At 40.3% G+C, this 19,887-nt stretch overlaps 1 long non-coding RNA gene across 5 annotated transcripts in view; it reads left to right on the top strand.

Annotated features, from left to right (window-relative positions):
- Positions 1-19,887, top strand: part of LOC117161771 (uncharacterized) — a 172,764-nt gene that overhangs the window by 9,719 nt on the left and 143,158 nt on the right. The gene's annotated exons all lie outside the window — the stretch shown is intronic.

The raw sequence follows: 19,887 nt of genomic DNA, 5'->3' as shown, positions 1-19,887 counted from the left end.
CTACCATATTTTCACCCCTCCGGATGTTCCGTGAAAATCGTTTCTGTGGACCAAGCTCCGCAGTTGGTAGAGAAAAGGATATTGTCCTGGTGGGCTGGAAGCCAGCGGGTGGCTGAGAGCTTCGCCCAACCGCACCGGCTACCTTTTGTGCTCGGTTAAATGAAAAGTCATCTCGAATCTATTACTTTCGAGTTTTGCCACTGGCCAGTGTAAATATTTGGTCTTTCGGCCATGGTGTCGCTATGCAGATAGGGAGGATTCCTCTTCTCATTGTTGCCGCTCGATAATTTATGGTCCGCCACCCTCTTTAGTATCTTTTCCTTTCTCTGCTCTTCTGGCCTTCACGTTTCTCCATTTTCGTTCTCTCTTCTACTGTCTTTCAGCCTCACGAATATATATATAGCATTGGCGTGTGAGGGGGTGTGATCCCCGCGGCGATAATTGTCGGATGGATTCCGGACGAGCAGAAAGCGAACTTTTCGCACTTTTCACGCGATCTTTCAGAGATGGTAGGGCCGCGACGCGTTCACCGCGACGTAGCAGGGGTTGTTCGTTGATTGTGGCGATTGTTCGTTGCCGATTTCGGCGAATCTTCTGCTGGGACGAGGCTTTGTTGGCACATTGTGGCCACGTACCCGGTGGCCACGTGGTCTATCTGACGATAGATTTTGGTTTATGGGCGGTTTAGGAATTGGCGGTTTGATTGTCGCCTATAGATGCCCAGAGAATAGGTGTTTAACGATACGGTAAATGGTGGAATTCATTTAGGGAGGCGGGGATGACTTGTACGTGGGTATGAAAGGAAAAGGGAACGTTATTCGAACCTTGTTCTTTTGTACCATCAGTTTGTTCTAGTATATGTTGATACGTATACCATAACAATATGTATTTTTATATAGGAAGAATCTGTTCCGAATCTACAATATAAGATAACATTACTATCCAATGATTTAATGAGAAAAATTCAATTCAAAATGAAAAACGTTATTTCTTATTATATTAACGATATCTCCTAATGTGTATTAAGTTTGATTACTCTGTGTAAAGTTTAAGAGTGAATTTCAAGATGTCAGAGCTTGGGTGATCTTGAATTTCAAGTTGTCGGAGCTTGGGTGATCTCAAATAATTCTGGCTATATGAAAAGAGAGGACGAAGGGAAGTTAGTGTAGAAATAAACAGTTTCGTTTTCGATCCAACGAAGTCAGAGAGAATGGCGGTGGTTGGAAAGATAACCGGCACAGGAACCACGAAACCGTATGGAAATTCGTGTTTTAAATTAAAGATCCGTAGACAACGCGGAGCGGTGTATAGACAAACAATAGAAACAATGGATGCTTGTTGGTTCTGTACATTGTACGCTGGCCGTACGCGTAGAGACCATTCTTGAGTACACAATGGTTACAAGGTTTTCCAAATAAAAAAAAGGATTAACAGAAAAAAGAAAGAGTAGAAAGACAGAGTTCGTCATAGCGTGGCGGCGAGAGTGTGTGCTTTGAGATGTTAAAATCGTCCCGCGGCTCGCGGCAAATATTTGGTCGGGAAAGCAAATGTTCTCGACATTATGGGAAGAGCTTTTCAAATAATAATACCATGTATCGACCGAAACGAGACGGTACTCTATACGCTAACGAAATTTCACGCTCATGAGCGTTTAAGAGTTATTCATTCGAGTCGTTTCACGTCACGTCATTGTGATCGACGCCGCGTTATCAAAAGGTACTTCGAGTGCGACAAGACATTTTCATTTCAATATTACAGGAGAAAGACTTGACTACAGAGAAATTTTAATTTGACATGTGCTCCCGTTCGTAAGTGTTAGGATAGACGCGAGTCTCGTATAAAACGTAATAATTGATCGAAATTGTCAATGGAAAGATTAATCGATTGGAATTATGTAGTCGTGATAACGATCCAAGATTTACAGCAAAATTTTGAAAAGTAAAAATAACGAATTAAGTTTGAGACTTGTCATATTTTGCCTATACGATCGTCACGTAAAGAACGAAAAATGTGACTTATCGTGTGTTTCCTCTGTATCCATTATTTGAGTTCTCCATTTTGCTCCCGTTGCCTTTTATTCGTGATACTAACGTCTCGATTATTTCCCTTCAACTCCACCTTTCGATATCGCCTACGGCATGTCAGCAAAAGTAAACTTTCGAAATTTCTTCGATCCGAGATTGGTAGCTATGTGCTTATCTAGTAGGAGAAAAAATCGGTTATATACGCTTGCGAACTGTACGCGGAGATCCTCTGCATCTTGCTGTTATTCTGCGCGCGGACTTTGTCCTGGAAGTTCAGGGGCCGAGGTTTATAAAGGTAAAGTTCGAGTGAAAGGATAGGCATAGCCTCTCGTTGCTGTTGTTGCAGCTGCCAGCCGGAATTTCGGTGAGAAAACAAAGTTCTTCGAAAAGTAAAACGCCTTGGGGCGCATTGAAACCATTGCCGGGTCCGCTCTGCTTCCCATCGCCGTCGTCAAACTTTATCTTCCATAAATTTATATTCCACCGTGTTTCGTGGCAAGTAGGCGAGGTCTGAGCAGTGACTTCGCGATTCTTTCATCCCCCTGTGTTGTTTGAACGATTTAACCCACCCTTGTCTAGTGGGGTGTACCCGAAATCGTGCGTGTTGTTCTTTGAAAGTGTCGTATCTTTCGCCAAGTGCAATCGTAAAAATTGAATGAAGATTAATCGAATGGAAAACCATATTATATAATTCCTTGTTCCTTGTAAATTATATTGACTTCAATTTACAACTAGACATATCCATTTCCTAATTATTTGAACTAAGTCGATGTTACAAACGTAGTCAATTTAAATAAAATTAAACATTTTAGTCACAGATATATAGCACCTCTTGCATCGCTTAATGTTCTCAAAAAAAAAAAAAGAAAAAAGAGAAAGATTAATAGATTAGTAAGACGGAGTAAAAAGAATCGATCGTACCTGCCATAAAGCAATCGATAGAATTTTTCCATATTCATCGTAGTATTTTGATCTAATTTGTAGGAACAGCTAGTTACAGTATTCGTTTGTCATGAAATCATTAGCATACTCCACTATATTCAAATTAATCGTAGATAGTCTAGCAGCTAAAGACTCCAACAATAAGACGATATTTAACTCTTCCGTTTCAATCTGTCGTTACGGTGCTTAACTAGAAAAAAAGGCCGTAACCCAACTCTAGAGTAGAATATCACGTGCCGAGACATATGGTATGACGGAAAAAAAATGTCCAGATTGCCGTAGCGTGTCGCAAGGGATGGCGTTAGGTGCGAAATTTAATTAGGCTGGCACCTGCTCGTTATTATTTCCATTCTGTCGCACCTGAGCAATTCCTTGGTAATCGATGCTGAACGCTCGAAACGCAACGTGAAACTGCGGACGAGCTGGATGCAAATGAAGCAGGAACAGGGCCAGGCAGCTGCGGATGTTCTTGTCCGAATGCGTCCGAGTGATTTGTATACATATTTGTTGATCATTTGTTCCTGCGCGTTAGCCTCCATCAAAGAGAGATTCTCCAACAATGAATCTCTCAAATATTATTTCAGGATGGTCTTTCGTTCGACCGCGGAAGCGCCTTGAAACTGCGGCCCGATCAAAAACACGGCCACGATTCTCTTTTTCCCCCGCTGAAATACAAGGATTAGTTTCCTGGAACCTCGAGGACGCGTCACACTCCGTCAACTTTCTTCTTCGACGTATTTGAACAGGTTGCCGATGACAACAGCCCATAAAAGAGAGAATTCTGCCTGCGGTCACTTGGTTCGTGAACACCTTGGCTGCTCTCACAAATGTTTTCTGGAATTTTGAGGATCGGTAGACTATTGATATTTCGTTAGACTTATTAGATGTGTGTCAAATTTCTTTCTGAAAGCATGTTTGCCTCCTCTTTATACTGTTGAAAATACAGTAGAGTTCCGGCCGGTTATTTGGCCTCGTTTTATTTATTTTCAGGAATTTATTTATTACCAGAAATTAATATAAACAATCGCAAGCTTCGAGATACATTTTGAAAAATGGTGTCTGTAATTGTTAGTCTTCTTCTTGTTTCAATTTGTGTGGTTGAGAAGTATGCCTTTTGAGTAATCCAGATGATAATTGGTATATATTTTCGGATACACCAGCCATTTGTTTATCCAGTCAGAGATCCCATAAGGGCCATAATCATAAAAAACAAGGGCAGTTTTCCAAGTAAAAAATACTGTAATGTAGACTGAATTGGTTGTGTTTTCCATGAAAAAATGCAATCTTGTGTCTCATAAATCTGAGAGAGGCCCCTAACGTACGAACTACGGAGCAATTTATAAAGCAATTTCCGTTCGGTTCATCGATATATGGTTTGAAACTTCTGCTCGACAGAGAATATGTCCTAACACGGTTCATTTCAGCCAGGCGTCGTCGTTTATTTCTTTCCTTTTTTGTTTGAGAAATGTCTGGCCTCGGTCAAGCGTTGCAGATAACGCTCGTACTTCCGCCACTAGAAAGGTGGTTGTCTGACAGCGAAAGGGAGCGCGGAGAGTGTCCTTTGCGAAGCACGCGAAAAAATCAGATGCAGCGACGCGAAGAGCACGGCCATCGGTCAGCTTTATCTTTCACGTTGGTACGAAAAGGAGTGCCACGTGAAATTTAAGAGCCAGCCAAGCTGTGTCTTGTTTTTAACTCTCTGGGCAGATGGCTGCTCGATGGAATTTACGATGTTCCGCGTACTTGCTAATTTCGCGGCATATTTTCTCGTAAGTTGCGCGCACGTTTCGGTGGCCATATGACGGACGTCTCCGTTACGCTATCGCCACGTGCCTTTAAGCTTTAAAAAGATCGCATCTGAACAACGTATAATTATCAGGGTTGGGCATATGATGTACAGTGACGTGCAGAAATATTGTTTGGGCAGACAAATTGTACACGTTTTGCTTTTTTCTTAATAGGGTATTTGAGAAACTTTTGTCGATTTCCGAACCGCGAACAAGAAATACGGTATTAGCATGTATGGATATTTATCCATTTCCAGAAAATTGGAACGTACAGAAATGCACACATGTAATATTCGTGAAAAGCGTGGCAGACATAGGCAAGAAAAAGAAAATGTGAATTTTGTTAAACGAAAAATGTGTAAAAATTATTACTATAATATTGTACATGTTATTACTTCAAACGAGACAATAATTCTTACAGATTTTAATAATTTCCTAATGATTTTAAATAAAATAATTAATTTTCAGAGGTGCCCTAAAATTTATAAATGGAATTATGACCAAGGACTTGTGCACGTCACTATAAATTCGCTGTAATTCAGGTCACCGATAAGTGTCCAGCTGGTTAGTGGTTCTCGTGATGGTGGTCGCAACACGGAGTCGTTTTAAATTGATAAGGAGTTTTCGACGAATAAAGTAAAATGCAAATCAAACACGTGCGCTCCGTAAGTTATCTCTTATTAACGTGAAAAATGCATCTCTCATGCAATGCATTATGCGTCGGTTCATCAAGCGCATTTATTTCATGCACCGACTCGTTTCCAACGACGATGAATGCCAGAACAGAACGTACCTGAGGAAATTTCTTCCGTTTTATCGTATTTACCGTACAAGCCGTACGCTCTAACCGTAATAAAAGTCAAAGACGTAAATCTTTTTGCAGTGTTTTTTAATTTGCCTACTACTGTTATTTCAATAAACCTGCCACTTTTAAAGTTTTAAAGTTTTATTATGCTCACTAGAAATGGTGCGTTTTAACGTTGGGGACGAGAATTGAATGAAACTTGTTTGATGTCCAATGAATTTAAACAGGTTTCATTAGACCTGATTTTAGATAGTAAATTGTACGATAAATTGAGGAAAATGGCTTGAGGAAGTCTATTTAATATTATAGTGCTTCTGAACGATTCATTTACGTAATATTTCTAGTTAGAAAATATTATTCTGAATTATCGTATTCTTCAAACGTTTTCAGAAGGATTATTACATTATTGAAATAACGAGTTCTCGAAACTACTATTAAATAATAGTAAGAGCAGTTTTGTTTATTTGTTAATATTGCAATATTATACAATAATTGAAACTTAAAATAGAAGTTCAAACCTTATTATCATCATCTTTCTTAAGAGAATAATACACGCGTAACAGAGGTATTGATGTTCGGCGATATTTCTTCACATCTTGTATATCTCGTTTCGTGGCGGGAAACGGCGAGCCTAATATCAATAAATCGGTCTCTGATAGCAAACCAAGTCGTAGTTTCTGTCTCGTTACGCAGGTACGTCCTATGGGATACGTAGTTGGAGGCATAGGAATACCTTGCCAGTTTGTATAGTAGCAGCCCTACTTCCTGGCGCCCCTATTGATCCCCCTTTATCCCGGAGCTCCTAGTCACGACATCGCCAAGAGGCACAGGCAGAATCTCACAGTCAAGGGGGTGATGTTTAATTCAAGTCCAAGCACAATGCTTCCTCAAGAAGCGTCTCTCTCACTTTCCATATAAATTATTCCGTGGTCTCGCATTCAAAGCCCTCCCCGATCTCCTTACCGCCCCTATTCCATCCTCTTTCGCTACGCAAAGGAATGTGCCGAAACGACCTCGCGAAAAAAATCTACGCACCTTTCTGCAAAGTGTCTACCGTTCCGTGAAAAGAGGCTGCCTCTTTGAGGCTCCGCTGCCCGCTGAAAAATTGAGGAACCTGTCTCCCGGAACGGATTTCGAAAGGTATTTGTGCCTAATGACGGGATACTGATACCCTGCCCCGAGAAGACACTCTTTGTCCGTACGAATTTAAAGAGAAAGCTTCTTCATTTGGAAATTTTCTTTTCGTTAAAGACATTAACGATTCATTCGCGTTATTAACTCCTGCTACATGATTTGTTACTCATCGATAGTTCCGATGCTAAGAAATACATTTCTTATTCGTGACGAGGTACTTGCAGTCTGTCACGCGTGTATCTTGATATTATCAGTGAAAGGATTAATCTATTTTATTTCCATCCGTCTGATTTTCCTTGGGAATATGTCATGCCAGTCTAATGTAACCTATTTTCTGAAGATTCTTCGTTTTATTGAACTGATATAAGTGAACTCTATTTAATACAAGATTCATATTCAGTGGACAGTGCGTGATTTATAATACGATTAGCGAGTAACCATTAGCCTTCTTCGAGTACAAACTTGAAAAATCTCAGTGCTTCCTTGTACACAAGCGATCTCGTTGATCAAGTATCGGGAATGTTCGCAACAACGTCGATATTCCTCTCTGACCTATTGAGGCCCGTCCTCATAAACAGAAATTTGGAGTAATTTACTTTATCGGCGGCTGGTTGAAAAAATAAAGATATATTTCTTGAGATATTAGGGCGAACCCCATTATTTTCTTTCGACCGCGAAGTATTCGAAATGCAGTTGTTCCGTGAAACTCCGCCTTCTCAGCCAAAAGAGAAAGAGAGAGCTAGATATTCTTTTTGCCAGGGCACCGATCAATCTCTCTGAAAATACGGACAGTTATCCAGCCTTCTCTTCGGCCAGGACGTCTTTCGACTGTACGAAATCCTCTTCAGTGCCGGCTGGCTGGACATTAGTCGCGAGGCATGTCGTATCGGGTCGGGAGATAAGACGTCCGATTTAAGTTCGCGAGAAAGGAAGCCCGCGAGTAGAATTAAAGGTCAGAGCGGGAGGCAAAGAGAGATAGAAAGGAGAGAAAAAGGGGACGATGGAAAAGGGTGGTAAAGAACGGTAGGCCAGTTGGAGAGATGTAGGAGCTCAGGGGACTCAGAATCTTTTGGGACTGTCGACCGATTTAATTGGCTTTCTGGTGGAGGACTGGTCTCGTGGCAAGCACAACGAGTCTTGATTCTTCTCCAAGACAAGTCCAATAAATCCTGCTGGTTCCTTCGCCGGCCACGTTCCCCCACTCTCCTTTAAACGATGGTGACAAACTAAACCGAGGTCTTTCCACTACTCCGTTTCCCACCCTCCGGACTTTTTTATCTGATCTCGCGGCGGAGGATACACAAGAAACACAAACCGCCGTTCGAGCGAGGGTAGGAGGTGTAGTAGATTCTACGTACCGATAGGTTCGGTTAGAAAGAGAAAGAGAGAGAGAGAGGGAGAGAGAGAAAGGGATGGTGGAAACCTGAGGGGACACGAGGTGGTCCAGAAAAGGGGTTAGAAAGACACTGGCGAACGAAGAGGACTGGATCGTTCCGTTGGTACGCGGGATAAGGACACGAGGAAGTTTCGGGTCCTGGTAGCGGTGATGTCCGCACATTAAGAACTCGTTCTCTTATCGGCGATGATTTATGGCGGCATTCAATTTTTAACCTCCTCGTCGAAAGGGAATCACCGAAATAAATATGGCCCGTTGCGCTCTACCGATTTTTGACTCATGCCAGAGGACAGATGTTTTCACCGATCGTGTTCGAATTGGCTGCGCACATGTGCAAAGACTTTTCTGGCGCCTACTCTTAAACCCACCATCCTTGGGCTATATTTCAATCATCGTAGCCTGCCCAAACGATACAGAATTTATCGTGTGTTCGTGTTATTTCTACGACCGGTTGATCGAATATCCAGAGACTGCTAGCAAGATTCAGTCAATGCTTCGTTTATTAATATATCAACGACTGTTCACGTAACATTAGCCCTTATACAGCAATCTTTAATAATTCTAAGGAAAGAATAAATTTGTTATATTTGTTTGAATCGAAGGTAAATGTTCAAGTGACAAAATCTTCAATTTAGAAAGACTGTTGAGGTACAGCTGAAGTTTGATAGAAAATTTCTAAATATCAAGATATAGAAACATTTGGGACAACAATGCAGTTGTACTTTCCCACTGAACGTCCCAATTTAACAACGACGATAAGCGATGCAAAGATGCGTGAAACTGAAGTCTCCAAATTCCCGTCTTTGTCTTAATTACGATAACACGAACTCGTAACTTGCTACTGAAGGATTTTCATAAAAGTACCAACTGTGAGTTACTTTCATTTTTCTTTTTGCTAATTATTACGCCCGAACACGACATAATTCAATCGTTTATCGTTCAAAATGTTCCCATCAATTACGCCTATCTATCATAAGAGCGCAATCGTGTTACGTTTCATTAATTTACCGTTGTCTCGCGATAGTCACGTCTCGGGGAGGTAGTCAGCATATTAATGCCGACTGAGAGTCACTGAAGTTCTTCGGTCGCATCAAGTGGAATGTATTCATCCATCGAGTTAACGCACGCTCAATTTGTCCGGGACTTGTCAGCCTCGCTGGAAAAGGATACCTTAATAAATTGTTGCCATGTTCCACCGGCAGGACGTTCCCTCTTTTTTAAACGATGCTCATGGTGGTCGCGGCGCGACGTTTCGAGTTTTGCAGGAAGGGTATTGTTTTGTAACTGGCATCGGATGTTCTCGCTTTTTTACGCGCTCGATCAGAAAGGGGACTCTCCGCGATGTTGTTCTTTTATTTTTTACACCTGACGCGTTTCGCCCTCGAATTTCTTGCCGTTGATCGTCGCTTATTAACCTCGCTTTCTCGCCTCGATTGATCGAGTACCAATAGCTTCTTAGGTATAGTAATTCCACTTTTTTTTTACTTGAACGTAAGAATTATTTATAACGATTCGATCTCTGCATTGTGATCTTGTTCGACTGTTGCCGGAAATCGTTGCATTCGCTCCATTTACTAGTAAATTTAGTTTTTCGCGAAACTGATTGATTTCGGAGAAATTTCTCAATTTAGCACGTAATACATCCAAGTGATTATATTTCATAAAGTAAGCGTTGGAGTAAATTGAAAATTAATTTTCGCGATAAAACATATTTTAATTGTAACGTCAATCCAGCTAAGTTTACCGTGGCAGGAGTATTTTTGTAAATTTTGATAGCATAAAATGGTGTAACAGGACTAGTCTATATCATATTGGGAGAAAAGAAGTTTAAACATTCTAGAAATATATGAATATTAACTAGAAATATCTAATTAATGGGTTAATCTCATTAGGTAAGGTTAATTAATAGTAGGCTATCAATCTAATATTTAATGGTAGCTTATTAAATGGTTAGGCTTATTGTCGCTTAAAATCATTGCTTGAAAGAAATAATGTAAAATTTATCTCTGGCATTCTTTTCGCCAATAACAAATGGAGAACGAAAGATATACTTACAGCATAAATAAATTTACAAACATTCATACGATCTTTTTTTCTTCGAAATAAAACTTGATTTCGAAAAGATTCGCTATAAAAGCACGCTAAACTTGTTAGCTGATCGTGTCATAAAAATTCTAAAAGTTCAAATGCCACATAATAACACATTTTAAGTCACATAATAGAATTTCTCTCGAAGCTCGCAAGTTTTGCTCATTCTTATCTCCAGGCAATGATACGTTAATCATCGTTATCGTTGCTATGTATATCTCGATGGGAGAACCAGAGAACCGCGTGCTCTTTAATCGCTTTAACTGTACGACTATATACAGGCCGGAAGAAAATAGATCTAATAAGAGCGTGTACAGGGGTTGCAAAGGCCCGGGCAGAATCAATTTCATTTTTCAATTTCAACCGGCCGTAGAAGGAAAAGCCACCTCGAGCAAGAAAACGTACCATTTTGCGTCTTACGTATATACGCGAGTAGGAGGATCAGGAGCTTTGCTCTATGATTACGTGAGCTAGTTCGAGTCGGACAGACAATAACGCAACCCGACCCGACCTAACCCAAATAACTTCATCTTGCCCAATAATACTGGCCGGTCTGATATTTCCACCAACGAGATGGCGCAATCCCTCGTCCGAAATCTACCAGTGGTCACTAGAAAAGGTACACGTCGAAAATAAGATTTTCATCGGGATCAAATACAATGTCTTCCTTTTTAACGTATCCACATCGTCAATGAGTCTCCATTCGATTGGGCAATTTCGATAGGCATATTTCTAAGTTTTTAAATTACCGTTCGATATCTAGACACGTCATTTACTTGTCAAATTATAGATACAAGCGGCACAGATGAAAAATTGGTAGGGGCGAAAAAATGTTTGATTTGTGAAAATAGTAATACTTAATTTAACGGATCCTACATATCATTTTCTATATTTATTTCGTTTTTGAAAAAATATTCACTTTTGCTACCTCGCCACTAAAATTTTAATAAAACATTTTTTCCATCAATCTATGAATTTAGCGATTAATCTCTCTTAACGATCAATTTTGTAAAGAATACATAGTTATATCGTTATCATCACGCATGCCTCCGTCTCTCGATCGATCGTTGACGACAGAGCCGCGAAAATTAGATGGACGTTCTGCATAATAAACGAGATAATCGCGGATCTTCGTTGATAAGAATCTGTAAAGGGGGTCTTGGAAGCGTCGAAAATCTCTGAGATGGGCTCGTTTGATTTTTTGCCTGGTGGTTCAGGAATTTCGTGAAACATTGACACGGAGTAGTTGTCGTAAAAATTTACGGCTCTGAGTTAAATCCAGCGAAGGCCTTATCTTTACTTTCACACCCCGAATGACCGACACGAATCAGCCCCTCTCGTCGGAAGACTTCAGACGATTTCTGTCGGCGTGCTTTAACCCTCCCTCTGTCTCCATCTTCGCACGCCTCTTCCCAACCAAGCAGCCGAGCCAAAGGTGTGTAATCTAGCGACGTCGTTTCGTATTTTTTCTTCCTTCTTTCCCCTTAACCGTGAACTGGATGTCGACTTTCTTTCTCTCACTCTCTACTTCTGTTCCTTTCGTTTCTTTCAACCAATTCTTGGAGACACGAAACCGTTACCGAGTTAAAGGCAGAGGAGGAAGCACGTGGAATCCGGGAATTCCCTCGACTTCGTCGTATGGAATGCCAGGAATACGCGATGGGGATGGTCGAACGTTTATTAGGCATGACCAAAGGCCTGATCCTCCTGTGGTCCTGTGCGCGCAATCGCGAAAATTCCCCGCGCATATTTCTACTCGACGAGATGGAGTAAAGGGGTTGGTGAAAGCTACGTTGGTGTCCCTCGTGATAGCGAAGGGTCTCATGAAAATTTCACCGATCGTTTTCATACTGGAGCGCGCGTTTTGCGGTCGACTGTGTTGCGACGAGAATCGCTCTGGTCTATCGATTTTACAATATTAATCGCTTCATTTCCGGACCATCACGATAATAATAGTCCCCTGCACGGAGAGACGAGGCCGAACATTGTTTCATCTTAAGTAGGGTAATTTGAGTCAGATTGATATTTCAGTCAAGCTAAGTAATTTGCCTTGTAATTCGCCAAATTCGATTACCAACAATCTTTAAGCGATCCATGTTTGGAAACAGATTCTGAACAAATTGGAAACAGAATGGCGTGGTAAACAGTGAAATGCGCACGTATGACGTATACGAACATTGACTGCACTAACTTCTACCTAACAAAAGGAAAAAGGTTCGTTTAATAAATAATACTCTCAGTTGCAGTTATCATGAAACAATAGCGGCTGTATCCTACTTCATTTCTGAACGTTATCTTCTTGTTCAATGGTGTCTCGTAATATACAACGAATTTGAGTATTCTGCGCAAAGTTGAAGATAAAATTTTAAGATATTGAACTTTAGGTGTCTCGAATAATCCTACCTCGCTATATACAACATATATATCGTACCGTATCGCGATTCCAAGAGAAATTAGTCCACACGTACTTATTTATTTACTCGTTAGAATTCTTTATAGATACAGAGAGGACCTTTTTTAAAAACACAGACTGCTTCGGGCTGTTTGCGTTGGACGAGTAAAAGTCTGGACGAGTTTCGTCGCGTACAGGTGCCACTATATCGGAGGCCCCTATCGCGATGATAATAAATTCGTGCAACCGTAAAGGACGTTCGTTTCCGATTGTTATCGGCGAAGCGGCGTGATTTATCGCTAATGGATTCAGTTTAACCGCGGCTCTTCATCCACCGGTTAACGAGTAAAAGCAGCAAGGTAATTAGGGGAACGTATCCGTCTTCTCGTACTGTTACAAGTTACAAGCGAGAAGCGTTTCGCGGCATCTTGTTAATAATACGCATCCAATTAGCAGCTTCGTAGCGTGAGGCTACGTCACCGGCTCTCATTTGTCAACTAGTGTGTCTCTCCCCGCAGTGACGAAAGCCATATTGCACCTAAAACTTTCTCCGGTCGTCTTCGATTATATACAGGCGTCGTTGTAACACGCGAGGTAAGCCGATCAGAACAGGGATGAACATCGAGGGCTTCTTCATGTAGGTGAAACTTTAATGTAACATCACCATCCCTTCGTGAGTTGGGAAAAAGTCGTGATATCATTCGTTAAAAATACCGACGATGAAGCTTATCGTATCTGTCGTCAAAGTTTGCACAGGACGAAGACATGTGCACACACAGTGGTTCGCAAAAGTATTTGGACAGTTTTCACGAATATACTCTGTATATTATACAAGACACTTTAAACTTTCATTAGCACTGTAATGAGATATGATTGTCATGATTGCGCGTATTGGTAAAATTTGAAATGAATTAAAAAATGTATACAAAAGTTACAAGATACCTATCGTAAATTTAAATATCAAATAAATAATGAAGAAGTGAATAATTATCACGTGAAATTGGTTGACGATACATTGAATTTTAAAGTTGTGATTCGCCGTATTCTTTTTCATCCGTGTTGTTCATACATTATAAACGAGCGTACCTTAAATTAGTAAAATCAATTGTTGGAACGAGATTAGGAATGATGTTTCAGTGAAATTTATTTCAGTTAAATGATACGATAACACGAGCACGAAGCGAGTGGCGCGGGCTGCTAACGAGGATCTAATTGAGTCGAGTCGAGATAAATTTACAGGTTTGTCGTGCGTTAATTGAAAGTAATTATATTCGAAACTTTATGTCAGACAAATGAATTTCTGATACTCGCGAAAGTTCACTGGGTGTAGCGTTCAACTTTCAACCCCCATTCGCTTATAGAGAGTAGTTTGCAGGTACGCGGTAGGACCCGGGAATGCGCGAAACTAGATTGTTTCTAAAAGCTGTTCCCAGTGGTTCACGTAGTAAGTTTACGGTTTGTTTTGAATCACGTGCTATCAATTTTATTTTTCTCTTATGCATTGAATTATAATAGAACGTGGATGTATTAGGATGTTCCGTGATATACGGGATGTTCATTTCGAATCACATACTGTCAATTTTATTCTTCTATTGTACGTTCAATTACAATAGGAGATAAAGTTAGAATTCGGAGCAATATAACGTGGAATATCTCAAAAAGATTGGACAAAAATTTGGATATTCGATCTTTGTGCAAATGTCACAAACTGTTTGTCAAAACGTCATTTTATCGGTGTTATCATGTAAAAGCGAATATCGGTGAAAGGTCAGGGATGGAAGGGAAGGTCAGAAGGAAAGCAACAGAACAAAGAAAAAATGGAAAAAGAGCCAATGCAAAGAGGGAAGTAAGATAAGAAGAAGAAAGAAGGAAAAGATAAAGGAAGAAGGGATATTTCGCAAAATTTTTACAAACATTATTTCGCTGGAAACGTTTCCAAAGATGCCACCAAAAGAAGAGACACCCAATAACGAAGGAAGCAATAAACCATTCGCTGGTCACAGTTTGTTATCACAACGTCGCAGTTAATAAAATAGCAGTCTTTGCGTAAGCTCATGTGACGTTCGTGTTGATGTACACCGGAACATCAAAGCTCCAGTTTTCAAATAAGAAGCGATCGCCACCAGCAAAAGAAGGGGAGATTCTAGGGGGATCGACGACTCGTGAAACGTTTCCCTGGCCGAAAAGTGCAAACCAATAAATTATAGCGGAGACGGGCGTAAATACACACGAGGCTCGATTACCTTGAACTTAAAGGGACAGGGGAGAGAACGAAGGAGAAAGAGGATCGAAATGACAGACGTGCTCGAGCCAAGAGAAAGGTGACTGCTTTTAGCGGGGAAAATAAATAGGCGCCATGTTGTGCAAGGGAACGTATTTAAAAATAGTTCCGGGACGATTCTACGGACTCACTTTCGACGTACACCCTGAGACTCGATGGCTTATAGGTACGCTCGTTAGGTTCGAGGAAAAAGCTAATTAAAAAGCAGTAAAGGAAGTGACACACGTGCGCGACGGAAATCCTTTTTTCGACTGAAACTCTATTTTCAAAACGATCTCTGAGAATCGTGTTTTTGGAATGAATCTCGCGACCAATTGCAAGGATCAAGATATTTAGTGAAGTTGAATATTTTCAGATAGAAGAGGGTAGGGTTACTCGACGAGTCGAGTTAAGTAATTTGTCTTGTAATTTGCCAAATTCGGTTATCAGCAATATTTAAGTTACCTACATTTCTATTTTCCGCGTCCATTTCAATCTTCTACGAAGTCTCTATACAACGAGCTCCCTATATAACTTCTATGAACTCTTTATATAACTTCTACTCATCGAAAAGCAAAGAGTTTGCTCGATGTTCATGTTCTCGATTGTAACTGGCGTTTATACATTACTTTATTTCCGGAAATTTCGTTGTATCGTGATATTCCTCGCAATTATCGAGTGAATTCTTGACGCGAGCCAATTAAGAATCGTTTCCGTGAGAAGACTGGAGACGACGATTAAACGGGACGACCTCGAAAACTATAAGATATTCTTGGAGCGGTCCTAAATTTTAAACCGGCCGCTCTTCGCGCGATTAACAACACGTTGCGAGCGATTTGTCGGCGTTCCAGCACGAAGAAACATCGCCACGGTCCCCGACGAAAACGAGCGTTACTATTTTTGTGCGTTCTTCCATGGGATACGAGATTCTCGAGGCGCGATTAACGCTTCTAGGGGAGAGACACTTCGGTCCATGATGTATTTAAAGGATCAATTTTATAACGGGGCATTATGCTGTACGTGTCACGTTTGAACAGTTGTTCTTTTAGCTCGGTGAAGAGTATACGTTTTCGTGCTGTTAAATCGTGGACGAAAGAATCTTGCGCGAGTAGGAACTATTCTCAATTTCTTTTATTATATGGAAAGCAATAAAATTTTAGTTCAGATGAGATGTCAGCTGTGAGTAATAACTTGTATTATATACACAGGTTTAACATATAGTATATATGTATGTACTGCGTATACATTATTATATGATTTAGTTCGTAGATAAGATACTTTACGTTTCAATGAAAACATACTTGAGATACATTTCATCTAATGAACAACGTATCGTGGCGAAATAATTCGTTCGCTTGTACAGATATGCGAAAGAAGAATTTAAAAATAAGATTCGTGGAAGATTCTCAATAAACTCTTGAATCGTACAAAAAAACAGTAACAGCCACATGTTCATCAGTTTTCGCAGATCAAGCTGTTAAGCCGGGCAACATCTCGATCGTACACGTGGATCAGGCTTTAAAGACGGTACGTAATAAGATCGAGGACCTTAAGACCTAAAGGTTAAGTCGTGGTTTTTATTTTCTCTTGGTTGGCCTCGAAATTACTTCCAATTCTCGTTTGTGTGGCGGGATATCGACACTGGCTAGCGGTTCTAAAATTTCGATTGCTTAAATTCAATGGGTGCAATGTATGGGAAAAGGGAGAAGCGGGAAAGAAAGAGAGAGAGAGAGAGAGAGAAAGAGAAATGATTTAGAGGAGGAAGGATGGAAACGGTTGGGAGCGTTGAGTACTTAGTGGGGTGTAAGAAATTCAATTGCTCGGTATAATATCACGGCTGAAGAAGGCAGAGAAGCAATCAGAAAAAGCCGCGGGCGATGCGCTAAACGATCTGTGCAACGAGTTTATCCATCTGAACCGTTCGGCCTGTTTTGCTCGTCTTTCTCGCGTTCTTTGTGTCTGCTGCACGTGATATTTGTCGCCACGTATCCGAGCCTTGATATTACATTCTTATGATAGCTCACATCTCGTCATTACACGCTTCAGTCGTCATGGACGTGAGCTTTACCAACATCGTTGGATCGTTTCTGAACACGTTACGGCTACGAATAATATATGAACCGAGTCGTTTCTTATCCGTTCGTCCATATCAAGAATTACTTTCCCTCAAGATGTTGATCGCTGTTATTACGTTCCAGGTGTACTTATAATCGCTTTCAGGCTAACGCGCGGTTTTAATTTCGAGATGGTTGCCATGGAACGTTTTTATCACGGAGTTTCTCTCTTATATCGTTCTCGCGCCGAACGTGCTTCCAATGTGTCAAATACGCCGACGAACGAAAGTATCGAGCACAGATTACACTTCCCTGTAAAATTCTGTGTAATTCTGTGAGACATAGGATTCCTTTATCCAATTTCGTCATAAATTATAAGTTTTGAATGGCGAGATATAAAATTACTAGCATAAAGTTATTCTAAGCTCGATACACTACGCCACGAAGAGGAAAAGGGATGCAGGAATCGCGATAGAAACAGAAATTTCGTGTCTTGTAAAATTTTTGTGATACGCTCATAAGGTTTTAACCATAAAGTACCGGACACATAATGTGGTCTTGTAAAATGGCCCCAATATGCGCTGATCGTACCCGGGAAGCATCTGACTATCCAATTTCTTGTCTTTATTACAGTTATTCAGAGGATAGATTTTACGTAATGATTTCAAGGCTTGAGATCGTTATAACAATTATTTCTTAGTGAAAGATTAAAAATTATATTTTACAAAAAGATCGAGCATAGAATCACATTCTTCACAAATTTACGCAGGATTTGACAAGGAAAGGTGATCTGTGCAAATACTTTTGATACAGGTATACTTTCACGTTTACGTGTATGTATACCTTTGATTTCGGAGAAATATTTGTAACCGAACGGAAATATCAATGCACATTGCATTTCGAGTCATTTTAGCAGTGGAAAGCGATATCGAATGTTCAATCATGCAGGTATCCAAAGGGATTGCTAGCTATTTGGTATTTTTGTCGAAACATCGGTTCGTATCAATTACGCGCGGCGGACATCGTGCGTAGATAAATTCACGAAGGGATGCCAGTTTTTAATACCAGTATTCCAGAGGAAGACCTCTATTCAGTCGGTACTTCAATTTCCATTTCTCCGTAAAATATTTCCTACCCTTTACAGTTCTTCCTAAATTGTTGGCCCGAAAATTTCATAACATCGCGTGTCTCTCTGGATCTTTGTTCGATTCTTTTTCTCGCTAACCAGTTTTCAAATATTCTGTACAACAAAGAGACGCTTGTATTTATAGGGTAAATTTTTTTATATCTCGTTGTTTAAAGATGCCTTAAATTTAAATACTCCAAAACTACCAAGTACCTGTTCCTATCCACTTTGTGAAGTTGAATATTTTTGAATAGTGAATAAATCGTAGTTTCCACTTTTCCATTGTTACTCAATAAGGTCTACAATTATATGTTCGTTGGGATAAGTTGCAGAACCAAACTTAGTGCTTGAACAAAAAATGCCCACAACTTTATATCCAATAGGAATTTTATACAATTTCATTGTATTAGCAAACTCGTCACTCTTATGTGAAAGAATTTGTTAGCACTGCCAGCTCGTAAAATTTCAACTAACAACGTTGGTACAGTTCTGCAAAAAGCTACCCTGTTCTACCATTTACATTTTATCCGCGTTTTTAGTCCATAGAAAAAGTGATAACGCAGGAGCGTACGTGTTCGCGAAAGCCAGGCAGCCTATAATGAAATAAATATATTTTTAACGAGTCTGGTTTTTATTCTCCACGAACGAAAAGAATTTTTTGATCGAGTCACGTGAAAACAAGCGTTCGAGGTTAGAGGGAAGCCGAACAAAAGAAAAAGTCCGACAGAGCTCGAAAGACCTCGACCAGTTTCAGTATCGCATTAGCTCGATCAGGAATGCCCGTATCTCCGTTCCATCGGCCTGCTGTCAGCGAGCTCTATCCCGATGAATGTTTAATGTGAATTTAAGACTCGTCTCTTTCCCCTGTTGCCCTCCTCCACGACCAGTCGTCAACAACGTTTCCCGCTCGTTGTCACGTTTTGGTGGTTTCAGTATAAATTCGCTCGTGGCCGTGGTCATAGTCACGCGAGCACAGAGCCGTAGACGAGGACAGTATAACCCCTTGGGAGGGAGGGGAGGGATAAATTTACATTCAACACGGGCGAATTATACGGCTACGAAAAGCACCGGTTAGCTCTCGCGGTTCTTGCCAGATGGAGGATCGGCTGAGAAACGCGCGCTTTTCGCTGGAAAAGTCGTTTGCCTCGATTCTAAAATGTTTATCCAGTCACCTCTAATTTATCCATGATTGATTGCAGTGGATACTTTGTAGAATGGAATATTCGTAACAGGCTGTTAAGAAATTGCCTCGATCTCCGTGGATCGCGTTTGAAAACGCTTTGTTGCGACTTGCAACCTTGGGTTAATGGGATACTTAACCCTTGATTTGAGTGGGTCGTCAGTCAATAATTGTACTTTGAATTTCCGCGAATCAATGAATCATGCGAATTTGGAGAGCGAATGCAATTTTTGTTGCTTCTATTGTTTACTTATTCTGGATGATTTATTTCTAGAGGTGACGTTTCTTTCTGTTTTTTCTTTTTGTTATTAGAAGTGGACTTTCGAGAACAGGGATTTTGGAACGTGCAATTTTATTAGGGCGAGGACATCTAATTTGGTATGGAAAATTGAGAATCTTTGAGAAAATGAAATTTTTGGTAGATTTATTTTGAATCTTTAACGGAGAGAAACTTCCAATAGAATGGACAACTCAGAATCTCTTGGGAAATGAGAAACCTTTTGCTCGATATATTTTGAGTTCTTAAATTGAGTTTATAAGATCTTTCGATCAATCTGATATGAATTAAAATTCAACTGTTATTTTTAAGTCACAGTCAGATTTAAATTAAATTAGTTTGAAGCTTCTCAACTCTGCTTTGATAGTTTTGCTAATTTTATAAGTTTTATAAAAACTTTTTATCGTTAAAAATCCTTTAAC

The sequence above is a fragment of the Bombus vancouverensis genome, chromosome 5, assembly GCF_051014615.1.
Source record: "Bombus vancouverensis nearcticus chromosome 5, iyBomVanc1_principal, whole genome shotgun sequence".
Lineage (NCBI taxonomy): Eukaryota > Metazoa > Arthropoda > Insecta > Hymenoptera > Apidae > Bombus > Bombus vancouverensis.
The sequence above is the reverse complement of the archived record's forward strand: the minus strand, read 5'-3'. Positions and strand labels throughout refer to the sequence as shown.